Source organism: Chaetodon trifascialis, chromosome 20 (genome assembly GCF_039877785.1).
Source record: "Chaetodon trifascialis isolate fChaTrf1 chromosome 20, fChaTrf1.hap1, whole genome shotgun sequence".
Classification (NCBI taxonomy): Eukaryota; Metazoa; Chordata; class Actinopteri; order Chaetodontiformes; family Chaetodontidae; genus Chaetodon; species Chaetodon trifascialis.
The window spans coordinates 15,231,678-15,250,530 of NC_092075.1; positions in this window are offsets into that span (position 1 = coordinate 15,231,678).

Consider the following 18,853-nt stretch of genomic DNA (forward strand, 5'->3'; position numbering starts at 1 on the left):
AATTGACAGCAATGTCAACAAAATTAATAGCCCGTCCTCACCAGAAAAAAATGGCTGTAGAGGTCGCTTGTGCAAGCAGCTAATTATTATTAGCATTATTATTGAGATTTATTTTTAGGCTGCAACCTCTAATGGCCGTAGTTGTTGTGATGGGAGCAAAAAAGGAAGTCAGGCGATGTAGTGTTAAGAGTGTACATAAGGAGGAGGTTGGGTAGATGAAGCAAACACAGACTTTCACCCAGGAGACCGCTGTTTGTGTCCCATTTGAAACCAAGTAAGCAGTGACTGTAAGCCATGAGCTTTTCCAAAACCTTCCCAAGTAGTTTTAGTTTCACAACGTAAATTAGTAGTCTTTATTGTTCATATGTGTTATTTTGGAAGCATTTGGCAATCAACCTATTGAGTTGTTTAGGTATGAGGACGTGTTAAAAATTCAGCCATTCCTGTCTACCAAAAACCATTAAACAGTCATTCATGCTTTTATTTCATTATGGCTAGATTGCTGCAACTGCCCTTTCTCTGTCTGTAGCAAAAACAATCATCCAATCATCCATTCAAATACTAGAAATAGAGAGTTCATTACAACTCTCATCTTTTCATTTAATCTTTCATCTTTTAACTAATAGGCAGCATTGACTGCCCGACAGTTTTAGAGCTGATTTGAAAATTTTACTGATCAGTTTCAAAGTCTGAACAAAAAAATAAAAGTGTCACACAACACTGTAAGATATGTAGTTTACTATTCCCAGCATAAACCTAATTCCTGTCATTCACCTCTTGGTTGGCCATACCCCTGGACTACCAATACAAACTTTTTTTTTTTTTTCTTCTAAAATCATCAAAAGCCCTGTTCTGTGGTGACTTTGGGTGTTTGCACTTACTTCCAACTGAAACAGCTTTGCCTTCTGTCTCTATTAACAAGTATTTAATGAGCGAAAAAATCTGTGTATGTTTGTGAGTGTGATTCTCAGAAAGAAAGAAAAAAGAAAAAAAAAACATCTTTCTGCCCTTCAGGATAGTTGTCCTCTCTTTTTAACATATTCTCTTATTCTCTTTATCTCTGCCTCTGTATCACAAACACTAAACAGCAGACTGTCTTCAGGCCAGGGGACCTATTTCAAGCACATGAGATAAAGAGGAAAGCTTTTTTGAAAGGGACAAATCTGTCACCAGCAACAACGCAGAGAAAAATCCTGGCAACACAAACAGCAGAGGGACAAAAATGTTATGTAACATTCATAGAATGCTGCTAAGAATGTTGTGCTATGAAGAAATGCAGAGGAGGAGGGAAATTAAATGGATGAAGATCAGACAGGATCTTAAAACTATGATAAGTAAGGTGCACAAAGGAGCTGGACAGAAGACATTTGTCCATTAGCAACAGCTCAGTTTAAATCCAAGCAAAACAATCATAATACTGATTTTTAGCCATGATAGTGTTGGGGTTTCAAGATAAGATAATACTTTGATTCCACAGCAGAGAAATTCAGTAAAAAAAGGAACAGATGATACATGAGTAACAATGTCATAAGTAAAACAAGGTGATGGTTGAATTCAGGTCGTAGGGCCATCCAAGGGCAGAGCTGGCCTTCGTACCCAGTCTGTTAAGTCTCCTCCTGCCAGCAGTCGAGATTCTGCTACCCCTTCTTTTTGTCATTTTCGACATCCTCCTCTAGATCACTGAGCTGGATGTTTCATAACAATGCCCTGAATCTGTTGGGCAGAACCTACTGGTTCATGGGGCAGTATCAGGGTCGTTTTCTGTTTTCAGGGCTGTGGCTTTTTAGCTCCTGACTTGGTGCATGGAGATCTTGACCTGCTTTGTTTTCCCCTCACATGCACCCTTTGTGTGCTTCTGGTTGTGGTTGCAGATCCAGGTTGCTCATCATCAGCTCTGTGTGGACATGACAGTCAATGGCTTGTTCCACATTCGGCGTTCAACTTCATTTTCATTTTGATCATGCTGGCATGGTGGTGCTCCCACAGAGCAGCAAGCATGGCTGTAGGTTTGTTTTAACTTTACAAATAAATCATCATCATCGCCCATAAAATTCGATATTCAGAAGCAGGGTTTTTAGTAATTTCAGTAGTATTTAAAAAGAACCTTGACGGCCAAAGCTACAACTGTACATGACTGTTTGGGACTTAACATGGGGGATGGACAGTAGAAAAAGGAAATCATGCTGCAGGAGTGATTTTAAAAGATTCCACGAACATGTCTGCTGCCATTAAAAAAATGACACACTCCATATTAAAACCAACTTGAATCATCCTGACCACAACCAAGGCTCTCAGTGAAAGCCCGTCTTTCACACCTACTGTACCTGATTTAGCCTAAAAAGGATGCAAGTTTAAAACTACAAATATGGGTTGAGTGTCACTAGAATAATTAATCATGCTGCCATTAATCAAGTGCTATTAAACCAAATCATTAAACCTAAACCTTAAAATTTCAAACAAGTGCAATGTTAGTACATTGAGTCATTCATTCATTCATTAAAGAGTCAAATAGACACAGTGTGTTTCACTCACTCAGTTGCAGTTGAGGAGAAATTGGCAATGTTCCTAAACAGTTTCACTACTTATAGCAGGGATTCTGAATGGCACAAGTGCATGTAACATGTCTTCATCCATAACATCTGTGACAGATTCTTTTGTTTGTGTTTCGCATCTCCAGTGGCATTGTTTTGAGTTTTTCAGTCCGTGTTGGATGAATTTTGACTTTCCACAGTGGAGACAGGGCAGTGCAGACACTTAAAAGAAAAGAGGCACACAGGGGATTGACAGTGTGCGCACACCTACTGCCATGAGCACTTATCAAACAGGGCAGCAGAATGACACCAGCACAAAGGCTGACACGACTGAATTAACCTTTTGTTCCAGAGGACGATAAGGAAACAACACATTTTTTGAGATGGTGTCTTGACAGCAGCCAATATCGTCAAAATGTTCATCTTCTACCGTAGATGTTTCCTACTGGATTTGACGTTTTGACCCCCATCATTCACACACACACACACACACACACACACACACACACACACACACACACACACACACACACACACACACACACACACACACACCCGTTTGTTTTTAAAGAAACAAATCCGTACATCAGATTCACAAAAGGGGACTATTAAAGTCCCCAAACTCCCTTTCAAAACAAACTAGTTTGCAAAGTCGAGGACACCTACTCTTACTCGTCCTTTAGGGAGTTGAGTCCTTAGCAGTTTTAAAGCCTCTTGATTTTGTCCTCCATCACGTCACACTGTAATGTTAGGACAGAATAAAGTTTTTGAAAAGCTGCACTGACGTAAACAAGTCTTAATTAGCTCAATATTGAAGCAGTTGTTTATTGCTCTTCAAATATTATAGCTTTTTAAGAACATTATAAATGTTATGGGATAACTCGCATGTCCTTGTTTGACACAACACTTTGGATAATAAGCCCGAAAAGTTGCCTATCGTCCACTGTTGCACCATTTACCTTTTTTTTCCCCCCGCTGGTTGAAAAGGTTACAAATCTTGAATCATTTATTAATGATGAAATAATAATATAATTTTAAAGTGGTTAGCTTTTATACATTTTTACTGTAAATACATGTATTTAAATATCAGTGTGGATTTTTCATTGTGCTACTTGACTTGAATATTTCAAGACTAATAAAGATATTTCACATGGCTTGTAGTGGCTGAAATAGATAATAATAAACACATAGAATTTGTGAATAGATAAAATTAGAGTGTACTGCTGCATTTCTGCTGCCTGCTCTTGTTTGATTATCAGCTGATGGAGATTCAACCTGCTGCCCAGAATGCTGTCTGCACACCGTGAAAGCAGGTTTCCCCTCCTGTACAGCTATGCAACATAAATATGAACAACTCAGTGATGACACTATCTGTTTCGGAAGCCCTCCACCACATGTCATTGTCATCTTGCATCAGTTGTCCCGGGGCCCCTACAATGAAACAAGTTCAGCATCAACAACCAATCTAGGCATGTGCGCGTTCTCATGAAGGGGCGGTTTTTGCAGCACATGACCAATCTTAAAGACAGACAAGTCTAGTGGTAGCTGAGAGAACAAACAAGCACAAGCTTCTTCGGAAAACAGGTTAGATGTGCAACATAAGTTACCATGACATTCTACCACCGTCACAACCCTGAAAACGCAGGGTTAAACCTGTTACCAACTGACACACCAGATGGCTGGTTACACAGAACCATCTGGGAGAGATCCTTGGAAACTGTTTGGATAAAGACAGGCACTTCAGAAAAAAATACTTGACAGGTGATTGGATGAGCCATTTGTCTGTGACCGTCAGTCATGGGTTAACTTCAACCAATGTGTTTGATTGCTGTAGTAGGACTCCTACCAGTTGGGAAGAAGAGCAAAAATATCTTTTCCATGTTGTTGAAGAAATACTCTCCAGTTGTGGTATAGCAGGTGTTATAGGAGCATCTACATTAACCACTTTAGGTGTCACCGTTGTTGTTTTCCAAGGATAAGCAATGCCTGCCCATAGCTGCCTGTACTTCCTTATAGTATGCTGATTGGCTCGCACAAATGCTTAAAGCATGCTGAGGTGGATTCTTGGCTTCGTGATCTCACATGAAGCTGCCTCACAAAGTAATGAGGTTGGCTAACCCCATATCCTTCTTCATAGTACAGAAGTTGATGTCGCATTTAGCTGTCATCACAATTACAGGCATATGAGTATTTGATGAAGTTTTGATTACAATTGTTTTGTTAAACCTTTGGTAGATGATGTTGGTGCCATATGTCAAGACTCATCCTGAAGCATGCAGTACATTCCATCTCAGTTGTTTTGATGCACCTTTAAACATTTAATTTCATTTACATTTGAAGTCTGAGCATGTGGTTGTGTATCATATTTTCAGCACTGCAGTGCAGAATGAGCAGACAAGTAGGAGGAATATTTTTAATGCTAATCTCCTCACGGGTGGTGTTGCCGCTGTTCCCTCCATGTTGACTTTAGCTAACAAGCAGAGCAGCCTCTCCCTTCTCCTCTGCCAATCTTGCATCAACCGTGTGATTCTCCCTCTGTTCCTCTCTGTCTGTGTTTTCTGTCTCCCTGCCATTACCATGAACTACTGAAGCACTTCAACCACTGTAGAAACCAACATGGACTCACATACCAGGCACTGCTGATCTGATGCTGCTGTCCAACACTCTGAGCATCTGTGAGGCTCAGGTATGAACAATGGTATATTGCAGTGGCGAGAGTCCTCAGTTGCAGTTTAAACAGTTTAAAGATGGCACATTGGGCTGTGATTGGCATTTTGAAAAAGTATTTTGGAGATTAGTCCATAATGACATTACCACTACTTTCAGCCCCAGTAACAAGGAATCTGCAAAACACAGAGGTCATGATGACATTAATTGCATTTAAAACTACTACTTGTGCCTTTGTGTCTACTTCAAGGTCATTTCCATCCCCATTAGCTGTTGTGAAAACATCACAAGTTTTTAATGGAAGTGGTCCACACAACATCTAACATCCACAGTCGAGCAGTTAAAGGTAACGCGGTAAAGAAGGATAAAAAGGAGAGAGGTATAAGAGAAAGATTCGACAAGGAACAGAAGGTGAAAGAGACAAAGTGGGAAGCAAGCAGACGATAAGAGCCCGAGACAGAGCATGATAGAAAGAGTGGGATTCTTCTCCAGTCGTCAGTGAAGGTCAACGGGCTGCTATCCCCACAGAAAACAGCAGTCACTGCTGGTTCTCTCTGCACTTGTTTCTCAACATGAGCTTGGCTTAGTCTCCCTCTTGTTTTGATGTTGCACAAAAAACAAAACAAAAAACAAAACAAAAACAGGTAGATGAAACCAAACAGCTCTAACTTCTGAACAGAGAGTGTCAAAAGTAAAGTGAGTTTGTTGAAGTTCCTAGATGGGCATTTGTTAAATGTCAGTGCTACAGCCAAGCCTGCTGATGTGTGTGTCTGTGTGTGTGTGTGTGTGTGTGTGTGTGTGTGTGTGTGTGTGTGTGTGTGTGTGTGTGTGTGTGTGTGTGTGTGTGTGTGTGTGTGTGTGTGTGTGACAAAGGGAGACAGAGAGAAATAGAGAATGCTAGAGCAAATCAGTAAAGTGAAGGGTAACGCTGCAGCTGCTACAATAACACTAAGGCTTTTTGTTCTTTTTGACATGGAATGTGAAACCATGCATGAATAATTTGCCTAAAAACACAGAGTGGAAACTGAAAAATAAATAAATAAAAAAATATGAAAAAAAAAAAAAAAAAATTCAGATTAAAGAACAGATATGACAAGAAAGTTATTTGAATTCTCAGTGCTGCTCTGCTGGGTCTGCGTTTTGGATGTTGCTTCCAAAATAATGAATTGTGCTGCATGCCCCCTGGGCTTTTGTAATTGGAATCTTTTGCGGTTGTCAGTGTTCATCAGAAGATATTTGGTTATTTGATTTTTGCCTACAACAAAGAGTTAAATCATTGCAACTGGGGTCTTATTTTCGCTGTTTTGGCTATCATGTCTATTGGTTACAATAACATTGTACTCCCCAATGTAATTGCTGAGATCTGAGAGAACGACCACCACAGCAAAGTCTGAGAGCAAACGACTCAGCTCAGCCTGGCTGTAAATGTGCCAGAAGTTCAGCCAGACTATTTAAACCTCTTTATTTGGGGTTAAAACCATGAATGCACCCAAAATCTCAGTCATTCTTAATTGAACAGGCTTCAAGAGGAAAGCAATGAAAGAAGCCATAAATGAGTTATTCACATCTATTTATAATATCAATTACTGTGATAGAAGTATGTAAAAGAGAGCTTATTTTACTTTGATTTTCTCTTTTCTGAACTAAAACTAAAAGGGCTCTTAACCCCTGGATCTTAACTCTGAGTCATAATTCATGATCTGCATATTTTCAGTCCAAAGATTTGAAAGGACAATTATATGATGAGTAATTAAAAGTATATCTTCTCATTTACTGTCACCTAATTAAACATTGCAATTCATCATGACATTAGTTATGATTAGTTATTACAGGGCTACCTTTGCACTGAAAGCATAGCTGAAACTATGAATATTACTGATAAAGAGAATTTAATTATTACTATTTTTAACAGCAGGAATCAATGATTAACTGCAAGTTCTGAGACAGAAATGGTCAAACACAGACATGGATTTGTTTGATCCCACTGCCTGATTATCTAAAAGTTTACTCTGAGGAGCTGCTTAAACCCAGATCGATCTTGCAGTTACTCAAGTTGTAGTCGTTTTTCTTCACCTCCTTTGTAGAATAAAGGTGCTGAGGCCTCTGGCTTACAAATTCAATTTCTGCTTTTTGCTGTGATTCAGAACAAAAAGAATATTGTGTGGTGAGTATTTGAAACCATCGGTCACCTCCTCGTGAGATTTGTGTCACAAACTGCTCAGTGACGGCAGGTGGGTTTCTGCCAAAAGAATAATTGAACTTATTATTGCATTAAATAGTCATTCGTTTTGATCTCTGCTATAATTAGAAGCAGTCTGTTTTCCAAAAAAAATGTGTTTTTAATGCCTGAGTCATATACAGAGCAGCATCCCACAACAAGAAGGGAAGACGGCGATTGGTTTTGTCTCAGAAAGAAGAGGAAGAGGACGTGAGGCACATTTCCTGCTGATCACCAATACCTAATATGTCATATTAACCACGATACGTAGAACATTTGCAGTGTTATATACGGTCGTGACAGCATGCTGGTAACAAATTTCAAGTTATTTAGTGTCCTGCTACCGCAATCACAGTGCAATCAATAGCATGTGATGGTAACTATGGTTACAGAGAAGGCAGGATAGGTAGAGGAGCAGATGCATAATCAGTGATCTGTGCTGACAACAGGCTTGGTGCAGATAGAATTGTCAGGATGTAAATTGTTTTTTTTATCCTCTGATTCATCTCAGTGAATGTAGAGAGAAGGGGGAAAATCCACCCAGCTGTCCATTTACAGCCACTTATCCAGGGCTGGGTCATGGTAGCAGCAGGTGAGGCAAAGGTAGTCCTAACGTCCCTCTCTCCAACAATCCAGCAACAATCCCCTCTTGAGGGATCCCGATGTGTTCCCGAGCCAGATGAGATAAGCATATAATATCTCTAAAGGGTTCTGGGTCTAGCCCAGAGTGTCCTACCTATTGGATGTGCCTAGATAACCTCCAAAGGAAGGTGCCCAGGACGCATCCTGATCAGATGCTCAAAACACCTCTACTCCTTTCAACATGAAGAAGCAGTGGCTATACTTTGAGCTTCCTCCAGATGTCTCAGCTCCTTACCATATCTCTAAGACTGAGCCCTGCAGAGAAAACTCATTTTTTGTCGCTTGTATCGGCAGTCTCATTCTGTCAGTCACGACCAAAAGGATTATGATTGTGGTAAGAATGTAGATCAACTGGTAAATCAAAAGCCTCATCTTCCAGCTAAGTTGCCGCTTCACCGCAGAAGTCCAGTACAAGGCCTGCATCACTTGTGAACAAGACCCAGCGATAGTCCTTTACTTGGGGCCACAACTCATTCCAAACCTGAAGGTTGCAACCCACCATTTACTGGCAGAGAACTGGGGCTTCGGACTAGGGAGGTGCTGACTCTCATCTGCAGGGGAAATGCTGATTTGAAATGGAGAGCAAACCCATTATGGGGTTTATAAAGCCTACAATCTTGGACCGTGGCACAGCTAAGTCACCTCAGAAGATAGGAATTTTATCCCATTTCTCAGATGACTCTAAATCATCAAGGACATTTTAGAGGTACATTGTCAAATGTTAGTAGAACCAGAAAAAGACGCCTTTTATGTGACAGGTAAAACATCTTCAAGACTAAACAGAACATTTAGTTGCCCATGGCTCAGTAATTCCACACACTACATAATACTATCTATTTTAAAATTTAAATAAGGTGCCAACAGTATCAGTGTAAGGGGCTTCATTGCTTCATTGGAGAACATATTTTTTTATAATTCTCATCTAAATCAGGGGAGTCAGGGTAAGGATGGGGGTATAGGGAGTCACAAAGAGAGGGGATGATAGACCTGAAGTAGCTCAAAAAGTGTCAGCTGGTTAAGTTTTCATATTTCTCTCACACAAAAAGACATTTGCTTGATTGTACAGTTTTTGAGTCCAACCATGAAACAAGAAACTTGGGTGTTCCTTTGAAACATGGAGGCAGTGTTTTCCCAAGTTTATGCGTTTGAGTCAATTACATCATCATCACTGACATTTCTTTTCTTATTATTTACATATTTTATCAAATGGACATACTGATTTTGAAAGTGTAAATGAAAATTACTGTTAATATGCCATTTTCTCAATAAACACTTCAGTTGTCATGTGCCATCAGGATACAGTTAAGGCTCATAATGTTCTTTTTTAACCATGTTTAACTGAAACATACCCAAATATATATTCTAAAAGGATTGGATTGATGTTTATGCTGATGTTTTGCCCTTATGTACCAGAACATTGTTCTGCTGAGTGCTACAATAAGACTGTGATCACCACAGTTTAAAGCAAACAAGCTCAGAAAATGCTTCTGGCATCAAAAAGAGTAAAGAAAATGCAAATGAGCTATTGATTATGCACCTCTGTTCATCTCTGTAAGTGATAAAACTGCTATCAAATCCAGCCAGATTTTGTATTATTGATTCTTCCTTCAATTTTCACATTTCGATAAATTGATTGAACCAAAGACACATCTGACTAAAAATGAACTGAAGATAATGAGCACTACATACCATAGTCAGTGGAGTGAGTAGTATCCGAGCAGCAAAGCAGTGCCAGAGATTTTTATGTAAGCCACTCATTTAAATTATATTAAGGCTTAAAGTTATGCATAATTATGGGCATGGCTGCTTTGAGTGACAGCTAGCTGCTAGGTTTCAGTAACTAAGCTTCATTTGGCCTTCCTCAGCTCCAACCACGCTCCACCTCTTTGCCCATTTTTGGTTTAGTTGGGAGTTTGGTGGAGTCACATGCTGTGCTCATTGGGAAAGACGGTAACTGTAGATGTTTCAACAGTTCTGAGTCGTTGTGTCCCATACAAATCAAATGCAATTCACAAATGGCTGAAGAGTGTGTGTGCTTCAGTTGTGTGTGTGTATCTTCATGGATGTCTGCTCCTACAATCCTCAGCAGGCATATGTCTGTGTGGCCTGTTTCCTGAGGATCTATTTTGTGCATGTATGCAATTTCAATTAATTTTTAAGCACTTTTGTCAGTGTGCGTGTGTGTGTGTGTGTGTGTGTGTGTGTGTGTGTGTGTGTGTGTGTGTGTGTGTGTGTGTGTGTGTGTGTGTGTGTGTCGCCTGTCATCCAGTATGCTCATATGAACATGTGTTATATGGTCACAGGATGGAAGTCTTTCACTTTACAAATGTGTGTGGGTCGCCCGTCTTCTGGGAGTTCTGTGTGTGGTGTGGTTGCAGACGGAAAGCAGCTCTCTTTAGCGTCTGTGTGTGTCTGAATGTGTCTGTGTGTGGTGTGGTCAAAGGCTGAAAAGAGCCTCGGTTCACATGGGAACAAATGACAGGATCTGGTTTAGTGAGCCTATGTGTAAAAAGATGAAAGAAACCAAACTAGTAAAAATTAGAGCTGAGATCTGGCCAGACCTCCCACAGAGATTTCACTGCAGTGTCAGATGGTCAGTTGATGGTCACCAGTGTGTACTCTGCTTATCCTCAACAGCTATGAAACACCACACTAATTTGAATGCTACTGCTGCTCCAAAATATGTGACATAAAGGAACTCATTACAAAACAAATTTGGGACTGGTACCAAACAATACTGGGGAAATGAAGAACAAACAAAAACAACCAAATTACCCTCACTCACCGCTATTACTGCCTAAGTCATGAAATGACAAACAAACACACCAAATAGTAGGGTTGCAAAATAAATGCTCCGAGAGATTTTTCATATCGAAAGGAGGTGATGACAATTAAATGGAAAGACTGCCAAATGTGAAGCTCGCTTTAGCACAGACACACTTAAATTTAACTCTCTTTAGCAATCATATCATATCATCCTGCCAAGAGAGAGTTTCAGAGTATTTCACAAACCCCACCAAAGTGAAACTTTCATGGACGAATGTTGAGAGTTGTTGATTCACCTTCAGCCACTTTTGTGCTCTGCCCCTGACAACGACCAGCAGCAGCCCGAGCCCTGACATATGTTAACGCTAACAATAGGCCTTCAGCTGAGCTCAGCCAAGGATTGAACAATTTGAGCCATCCAGGCATTTTGGGACGGAAAGCTTTTCAAAATCATACAACTCAGGTTTGTTTCAACACTTGCTTCATTACGTGAAAGAGGCAGATACTGCTACACGTTGCTCTGCTGTAGGAAGATAATTAATGAGGACTGAACAAGAGCTGATAGCACATTTGTCAAAGGAGGATTTTCAATTTGGCAAAAGGCTGTGGGAAAATTTAGAATGTAAAAAATTATGTTTTTATCTTGAGGTTCTGAGCAAGATTGCCAAATTAGCGAGCCTACCAATCAGTGCTCTGCTGTCAGATATTGTGGCAAAAGAACAGAACACTGTTAGGATTGTTCAAGAGCTGGCTTTCACGTCATTAAAATCTTTAGCCTATGAAGGGCTACCTCTGACGGGCCACATTCCTCGTGATGGAGTATTGTAGCAACTAATGCTTGAGCGCCCATATTCACAACCGACAGAAGCAAACACTCAGGAGAGACAACTGAGTGTCTTTACCCTGGTTCATTATTTATACACTGTTGCAACCATGCTCTTTATCTGGTGTTGCAAGAGGTAGCATGGATTGTGCATCTTATAGCGGATGCATTGAACTTTGTGCAGAGCATAGAAACATGCATCACAGAGTCAGCAGAGTGCAAAAAGTTGTACTTGTACTTTTGATGTTGCTGTTGATGAAGATGTCACATGCAACATTCTTTGCTCGTGTCCAACAAGGTGGTGTGATAGGACAAAAGCAATATTAAGGATATGCCATGCCCATGGTCCACTTTCAGATCCAGGTGCTTGTGGACAGATACAACATCCCTGGGCTTCACAAGCAAACTCTGAAGGGGAGAACTGTCCCAGCAAGCATTTGGTGTGCTTATAGTATGATAGTAGTGCAGGATGTGGTGTAAGAAAAGGGTGAAGGGTGACTCACTATTTGCATAGTAGTGCTGGACACATTGTTTTAAGTCTAATGACAGTAACCTGGTTTAGTGGTTTATCCTTGTATAGCCTCTGTCACTTGCGTTGAACCATGTTCTTGTAGTCTGGCACTCCATCTGCTCTCTCTTCCCCTCTCTCCTCATCTCACTGCCATGTAATTTCTGTTCTGATGTTAGCAGTGGTTTAACTCGTTGTTTAAATAAGTGATTTTTCTGTATCTGCTCTTCGAAGGATTTACGCCACCTATTACTTCATAATGAGTTGTAAGAGTTAAAGTCATTGATCTAATGCATGTATTGTTAATGCAGATTTTTTTTATCACTTAGTTAGACATGATTTCTTGTGATTTGCACCTTTTTATTTAGTTTTTATTATTTTAATTCAATGAGTTTGTAATTGTGTACAGAAGCATGTGGGGTTGCACCTTGCCAGAAATTAAGCTGATAAAAGAAGTGTATAATAAAAAAAACTCAATAGACTGAAAATATGAACAGAAATGTATGCAAAAAGAAGCATTTTCGGTCCTTGAACATGATTTTTGGTTTAGCTCTTGCTTGATTTCTTTGTTTGTTATTATTGTTTCTCTTTGTGGCTCTTTGAATTTATTTTCCATTAGTATGTTTTTACTTTCTTTTATTTATGTCGTTTCATTTTTCATTGACTAAATTGTTTAAATTTGTTGCATTTGGATTTGTTACATACTGTATGAAGGGGGGCATATCCACATTCTTTCACAGGTGGTCTTGGAGCCGCTCTGTTGCAGCACTCTGGGATTAAGGTTGTTAAGGCAGCTGCTACATTACTTCTATTCAGCGATTTGGACCATGTATGATCACAGCGACACATCATTTCCAAATTAAAGCACCGGGGCAGCAGTGGAGCTGAAGGGATTCAGCCCAAAGTCAACAGTGTCAGATTTAATCACCGTCACTCACTGAAAATGAACATTGTCCAAGAGTGCCTTCTATCTACCATCTGAATGTGAATGCAGCTTTTGTGAAGGGCTTTTACAGTATTTGACCTTGTGCTTCTAAAGAGGAGAGGCTCAGAGAGAAGGCAAAATAATGACAGTTTATTCCACAGCTCTCGAAACAGTAATTGTTCTGACAAGAAGACGTGTGGAAGAGTGATGAGGAAGACAGGGCTGAGGCAGAGATGAAATTAAATATATAAGAGGGAATAAAGGTAAAATATATAGTCACTCCATCTGATTGTGTCTACTTACATGCTGGAGAGTGCAGAGGGATTTAAAATTAGAGTACAGGGTTACGCGCTAACAATGAAAGTACTGCACACATGCTGTTCTGAGAAAGCAACTGAGAGTTAAAACCACAATTTATAATGCCCAAAAATTCAAATCTGTTGAAGTTTAAAGTTTTTCATGAGTAACATGTTGTGTTTGTGGGATGGAAGTTGAACTATGATGTGGTTAAATGGAGGACCTACGACTGCAGTTACGACTGCAGTTGTAATTTGTTAGTTCTTCTGTGTTTCCTTGTCTGTGTTATATAATTGTCTTTATGCAGATTGGAGTGTGTCATGGCGGAGACGTGATTGGTCAGTTGTTTCCGGTCTTGGCTGGTGGATTCGCTGTTTCTGGAGGTGCCAGCTATAAAAGGATCCAAGATGGCGACAGTAGCAGGCATTCAGCATCTCCCTCTTCTACCAACCGGCCACACGTTTTCTAGTTGGGGTGGGCTGTCAGTTTTGTTAACTTATTGTTTTCTCCTGTGTTGCATAGTTAGGGAGGTAAGTTTCATGTCTTTGGGTTCTTTTATTTTGGTAGGTAAGTTATATCCTCCCCAAGTAGAAATGTTTTGTTTGTTGTTTTGGCCTTGGCCCATCCTGAAGCCATTATTGTCTGGAACCTTCTGTTCATTCATTTTCTTTTGTAAATAAATATTATAATCACTGCTGAACTTGCTCTGGATCTGTGGCTACTTGGGACTTGGGGAAGATGGGGGGCTCTTTTCCTGTTGTGCCTGTGCATCCCTAGGCCAGGTGTAACAACCTTGATATTACTTGAAATTCTACCATCCATAAGATTAAAAATGTACTTTAGAGATTCAGAGAAGACAAATTCTTGCAGGAATGCAAGAAAAAAGAGTTCAATTCAGCTGGGTGTTGCAGAGTAACAGATGAGGGGTGAAATCGGTCACACTATGGTTCTCCACTTTGTCTTTGGAGAAATAAGATAACAATGTAACAGGAGCCCAGAACTAGATAACAGGTCACAAAGAAGGCTGCACTTTCTCTCTTCTCACCATTGACAGTAGTGTTCAAGGACTTTCAAGGCAGCAGAGATTGCAAAGTAATTGCAGAGCCACATATCTATATTTTTTTTTCCAGCCAATGGTGAAAAGTCAATTTAGGCCACTTGACACATACAGGCTTCTCCAACAATAGGAACAACATTTCACAAGATGAATTATTTAGCCATAATGGACTTAGCCTGATAAATAATTTCCTCATGTATCCATAGTCAGAGTCTGTTAAATCATTTTCCAGCCGGTTTCCAGCAGTCATTCCTCGTTCAGTTTTTTGTGTATGTGTTCGTGTGTGTATGTGTATGTGTTGTTTCCATCCTCCAGGGTTTGCATTTTTGAGATGGACATGTTTCATGCTTGCACGTTGATTAAAAAAAAAGACTTAATTGGTTATAGTGAACAGACTTCTCTTTGTACCTGTCCCTCCATCTGTGAAGTCCTTCACCTAACAGTCAAACTTTGATGTCTTTTAACCGTCATGATTTTTTTTCAAACCACAGCCAATATGTTTTAGTTGCCTAAATGTAACCAAACCATTACCATAGCAGAGGTTGATATTCCTGTCCTTTCATGCCAACTCTTATCAACACTGTCCAGAATGTTGATCCTGGTGTTGTCCCAGGGACTTTTGGGCCAGTAAGTTAGACTCCTGACACTGTCGGGGGATAATGGCCAATAACTAGCCTGTCTCTTTGGTCCAACAATTCAAATTTACCTGCCAACCTCTCTAAATATTTTCTCAAGACTGCTTTGCCAAGCCTCCACCAGCTGAGCTGCAAAACATTGTGATCAATGTAAGATTTTATCCATACCCTTTTTTTTTTTTTTTACTGTAAATAGCCTATCTGTAGAGTCCATGTAACTCAAGCCACAGCTATGCTTGATGTGTGTTTTCAGCTTGGGGATTGCATTCAACATTACCGTCTTGTCCTCCCCTCTCTTTCTGTTTACATTTCCTCTTTTCTCTTTCCTTGTTTCCCCTTCTGCATGAACCATACCTTATTATTAATTACAAACCAACAAACCTCTGCCGATTGCATCATTATTTCCTATATTCTGACTGCTGAATGAGACAGAGTGACTTAGGGAAGCAATCAGCTCTCATGAGCATGCATAATACATCAAATCTGCAAAAATGGCGGCAAAAGCTCAGACCAAGAAATTAATTTGGCACTTGGTGGCAGGCTTTTGCACTTTTCTGTCACACACTTGCCAGCAGGATGTGTGGTGGATAATGTGCATTCTTGCCAACATCTGTGGTCAGGCAGATGTGTTCTAGACTTTTGTGTCACATTTTACATTTAGGATAAGAATATTGGTACAATTTTCTATTTTGGACAGATTGCAGTACAGCTGCATAACCTCTTTATCAGGTTTCCTAATAGTCGAGACCTCAGTCAATCGCCAACATGTAACACAGGAAATAAGCGTTAGATGGACAGACAGACTATGGGTTTGACAAAGCATGCATGAAGCACATATAAAGAGGGGACCTAAGACAAAATGTGCGTACCTTCCATAAAGAAATGCAGTGTGAGGGGATGTGAGGGATTTGATGAGTGACACCCAGAATGTCAGGCATCAGAATAAATTCCATGTTGCCTGGCAGGTTGTGTTTTGGCTCTCTTGAAATGTCTGCATATCAGTCTTTGTGTTTGGAAATACCACATTATCATCAGCAGAATGGCAGCAAAGCAAGAAAAAAACAAAAGTGCCTTCAAGACACCCTTGAAGCAGCTGAAAGAAAGTGGTGCTGCATTTAGGTGTGGTACCCACATACAGCATATAGCCAGTAACCACACTTTTCAATGTATCACACAATGCAAATATGAATATTACTTCTGAATAAGAATATTTCTTATTCTAACAGGTATCTCCTTTACCACGAAGTTATGATAATTTGTCACTTTCCCATCTTCAATCTCTCATTCTCTAATTGCTGTAGATAGACATCTTTCACTGGAATCACTTATCAAAAAAAGTAATAACACACATACATTCACTTTCAATTAATACAGTCAGTTTTGGTTTCTTTATTCTAATAGCTATGGTTGATTTCATAAAATTACCAAGGTTAACAGTTAATAATTTACAATATAGGACCCTGCAGAAAAGAGTGAAATATTACTGAATCTATTTAAAGGTTTCCAGGTCATTCAACATTTTATGACGCAGAGAATATGTGTCATTTATGGAACTGAGAAATCAGAAAGTCACTTTTGTTTCAACATAGATATACATATTCCAAAAAGACTGTAGTGCAACCAATTCTTTATACCAGAGCCACCCGTTCTTAACAGCAGCTTCTTAGGTAACTGAGCTGAGTAACGATACTATCAATTACCACCTGTGTCCATACGGCTCTCATATTTACTGATCAATGAAACACAAGCACCAGAGGCTGATTCTGGCCAAGGCGTTCAATATATTCATTTGTTAGATAATGAAGAGGAATTGACAGGAAGACAAAAGCTCACCGAAGAAGAATTAAAACAGGTGGACCACAACAGGAGACGGTCTTTAGCAGGTGAGACATCCCTGGCTGAAGCTTTCAGAGACATGGCTGTGGAGCTGACCACACACGCATACACACACAAACATGCACACACAGCTTCTTGCTGATTGGCTGCTTGCATTAAGCATGGATTGAAAGGCCAGGACATTGCAATTGGAGTCATATATTAAGCAATGAGTAATGTAAATAATAATATAAATTACAGTGTGTAAGTGTTTGTGCCGGTTGTAGAAAACAGGAGTGTTTAGAGGAGGGAAGAAGGTGAATGGAAAGATGGTGGATGGAAAGATGAGACTTGAAGATGCCTCAGTTGTGAGAATGCACACTGTGTTGCTGTATTGGTGCCAAACACACACACACACACACACAAACACGCCTATATATTCACACAAACATTTTCTGTGACACATACATAGACATTCAGCTCTATAAGCAGGATTACATGCAAGACTGTAACACTTTATGAGAAGTTTTCATGTGTCAGTCCAGTATGCATTCCACTTATAGATTCTGCATAAACCTTATTTTGTCATTCTGTCTCCTTCTATTCGATGACATGCATAACATGCTGAAATTTATGGTGAAAAGTGAGGCTGAGTTTTAAAAAGCAGAAAGAACATGTGGCAGAAAGATAAAAACATGAATTATTTCTAATGAAAATTCATTTCATTATCAGCCTCTGAGTGGGTATGGCCAGGAAGGCACTTTATGTCTTATGCCTTCAGTCATTAGGCACAGCCAGGATGCTATTCATTGTTTGAGCACTCGCACTTCACAGTAACAAAGCCAGCAGGTTCAACCACTGAATAAAATCTCCCCTGAACTTGTTGTGTGAGCTGTAAATATTCATGGATATGTCACAATGGGGATGTTGAATAGTTGTATGGCTGACTGTGCTGAGCTTGTGAATATGGCTGTGCATGTTAAACTAGTCCAACAGAGTATAAAGATAACACTGTAACCAGTGTTGGGGGCAATGCATTGCAAAAGTAATGTGTCATAGTAACACATTACTTTTTTGTAAAGTAATAGAACATGTTACCACTACCACTGATCACCAGTGTTCAGCAACACTTTAATGATATCTAATACAAGCACAAGTCAAAAACACTGTCAGCACAGCTGGGGTAAACAGCCACCACACTAATGGTTAAAACTATAAACCAACACAAAAATGCAAAGTGAGATTTGCATTTTGGAATAAAAACCAACAATTTGGGCTGTCGCTGTTGCTCCAGTTGCTCATGGTTAACACCATGTTTGCAACCTTTGCAACCTTTCCGCAACTCTAGCAGTCCTTCAGCATTTCAGCTCCAGTGCTGTATGCTGTTTGTATGATTTCAAAATAATGCAGACATGGTAATCAGTTAAACCGCAGTTACAATATAATCACTGTATTACATCAATAGAAAAGGATATTCCACATAAACATTCTACCTCTTTTCACTCTATTAGCAACGTAAGGGAACATAAAAAAAACAAACAAACAAAAAAACCCCAAAACAAATGGATGTGTTCATTGGCTACAAATAGGAGAGAAAATGAGGTATGAGCCTACATGTGTTTTGGAAAGCAAAACCTTCCCCATAATGCAGGTTAATTAGTAAATGCAATGCAATGCATTCTCCGAGTTAGACAAGGGGTAGGATTAGGCATCTCAGAAGTATTTATTTGGCAGCAAACTCAAAGTATATTGTATAGATACAATAGTCAGCGTACCATAGAGCAAGTCTAACAAGTACATTTACATACAGACACACATACTTTTGCACCACACAGCAGGGGGGCTTTCCTGTAACAACAAAGCCAGCTAAGCTTGTGTTGCAGTATAATGTTGGGTCTGGCTATGTGAGATGACACAAAAAGCAACATGCAAAAACAATTTCCCACATCCAACCTGCTACTCTGGTGAT